At 46.4% G+C, this 2,602-nt stretch overlaps 1 non-coding gene across 1 annotated transcript; it reads right to left on the bottom strand.

Moving 5' to 3' along the window:
• Nucleotides 1–363: 363 nt before the first annotated feature.
• Trnat-cgu (transfer RNA threonine (anticodon CGU)) lies at nucleotides 364–436 on the bottom strand. Its single transcript has one exon. It is a non-coding gene; the product is annotated as a tRNA-Thr (tRNA).
• Nucleotides 437–2,602: the final 2,166 nt, after the last annotated feature.

Raw genomic sequence — 2,602 nt, 5'->3', positions numbered from 1 at the left:
CACTTTATAGGGTATATGTGTGCATTTAAACGTGGGAGCGTCAGTAAGCGCCGCCAGTAGCCATGACGGCGAGTGTGGAACACTCTTTTTGTGCCTGTTGGCGTCACGTAGCACGTGAACTTATTACGAGCTGGCAGCTGACCAATAATCCCTCGCATACCACCTGAAAGCATCAAGTCTGCCAGAACGAGACCCTCGCTATGAATGAAGGAAAGAAGCGTTAATTTCAAGGGCTCGTTTTCTTTGTTATACACAATATTAATGAGAACTAACAGACAATAATGCCAAGGAAAGTATAGGGGATGTTTTTAGTAATAAATATAAGGTAATTGTGAAGAAAGAAAAGTGGACGAAAAGATAGCTTGCCGCGGGCAGGGACCGAACCTGCGACCTTCGAATGACGCGTCCGATGCTCTACCAACTGAGCTACCGCGGCGGCCATCCCCCCGTCCACTTTATAGGGTATATGTGTGCATTTAAACGTGGGAGCGTCAGTCAGCGCCGCCAGTAGCCATGACGGCGAGTGTGGAACAAGGCTATGCAGCTCTCCTAGCGTGCCTGGATAGCCGGGTAGTTAAGACGCTCGCCTTCGGGTCATGGGTACGCGGGCTTGAATCTCGCCTCGCGAAGAAACTTTTTTCCCCTAGAATTGCTCTTTTTCTCTACCTTTATTTCTATTACTTTCTCTCTCTCCTGTATAGGACCTTTTTGCAAAGCTGTTTCAAGCACCGGCATGGCTCAGAGGTTGAATACTGGGCTCCCACGCAGAGGGATCAGGTTCGAACCTCGTTCCATCCTGGAATTTTTTTCTTATTTCGTTTTTTTTTTCTTATTTCGAGCGATACTGGGTACGGACACCGGCGGCGGCGGCGGCGGCGGCGGACAACTACGGCGCCAAAAACGGCCGGTGAAATGATCTCATAACAGCTTTCGCTGTAAAAATCAAGCCAAGAATAAGGGTGACTTATCTTTAGGGGTTCAGACATATCTCGGGATCTGACGGTATAGTTGACGCCGAAAGCAGCACGCGATCCACAGATGAGAGCGAATCGTCGCTCGCCTCTATTTAATGGCAGAGTTGTCGCAAAGTCGGAATCTATAGGATGACGCAGGAGGTAGGGCGCGTTGAATGAAGCAAGGAAATGTTGTGCATGCTAACATACTTGCTGTGTAAATAAAAGAAAAAAAAAACATTTTTTAACAGCGAGGAAAGCGATGCAGTTAGGTTTCCCGGGCACGGAGGCCGTAAGGGACACCGGAACTAGCTTTGTAATAAAGATATATGCTCGGTAATGCTCGAGGCCCGTGTATCTAGATTTAGGTGCACATCAAGGTACGCCAGATGGTCAAAATTTCCGGAGCCCTCCGCTACCACGTCCCTCATCATCATGCCGTGGTTTTGGGATATGAAACCCCAACAATTATTATTTAGTCCTGAAAGCAGTCAGCATAACAGGATTAAATAAGAGAGAAGAATAAAGTCAAAAGGATGAGCTTCACGCTGTACTCTATAGTAAATTCATAAGGATTTATATGCCGACTCAACGACAAAACTGTGTCCGTCCCTCTGTCACGTAAGGTGAATCTCTATATACGAATACCGTATAAAACAAACTTTTCTTGGAGGCGGTGGGTTTCGAAACTAGGGCCCCACGCTCAAACGGCGAGCGTCTTACCGAGTCGGCTACATGTCCACGATGGTGCAATGTGAATATATTTGAACCGTGTGAATGCCTTGTATTGGCGGTCCAAAAAAGGAAAGAAAAAGAAGAATAAAATGAAAACACTTTCTATGGAGGCTTTGTGCGAAAACTTAATGTCAAACATGAGTTTCGATGACCGCGGGATGGGCCTTTCGTTGGGCCGTTCTAGACGCTGACGAACTCTGCAAACAAGACGAAAGATGCCGCACCGATGCGGCCTGAAAACAACGTTGCAGGACAGGCAGCAACCATAGACTTTCCCACGGTAAAACTCTACACTTACGCATCACTCATGTAACTCCCAAAGGAGATTCTGCGTGGATTTTTATGCTAATGATCAGGACTACAAAGCGGGGACCATCGATGGGTATAAAACAAGTGTTGGTAAACGTCCAGTTACTGCTGAGTGATACGAAATCATGTTTGACTGAGTGATTAGTCGATTTATTGATCAATTAATTGATTGGTGGGTTTAAACGAACCAAATTCGTGAAACTGTAGTTATGAGTGTATCGACTGTTGTGTATGGCTTTAGAACCATTTTGACCGTCCGTTGTGCAGACAATTAAATTTAAGTATACACGAGAATTCCTGCATTTGTTGGCACCGTCCGATGCAGAAGCGAATATGACGCGGCAACTTTGTGCTCAGCAACCGAGCGTTGTAAACCCTGAACCGCCGCGGCAGATGTAAAGGGAGGTTTGTTCACACTGCATCGAACATTGAGCGCAGCCCTTGCATTCCTTTATAATTCTTTAAAGAAGAGAGGGAGATACAGGGAAGTCAGCGGGGGCGCTGCGACAATAATACGACGGCGTTATGATTCTTATGATGCTCAACTTATATAAAGTATTCAGTCGCCCCTCTATTGTCGCGGTAACGTGTCTGCACGTCCTGAC

The sequence above is a fragment of the Rhipicephalus sanguineus genome, chromosome 1 (assembly GCF_013339695.2).
Source record: "Rhipicephalus sanguineus isolate Rsan-2018 chromosome 1, BIME_Rsan_1.4, whole genome shotgun sequence".
Lineage (NCBI taxonomy): Eukaryota > Metazoa > Arthropoda > Arachnida > Ixodida > Ixodidae > Rhipicephalus > Rhipicephalus sanguineus.
This window is presented reverse-complemented; position numbering and strand designations above follow the sequence as displayed.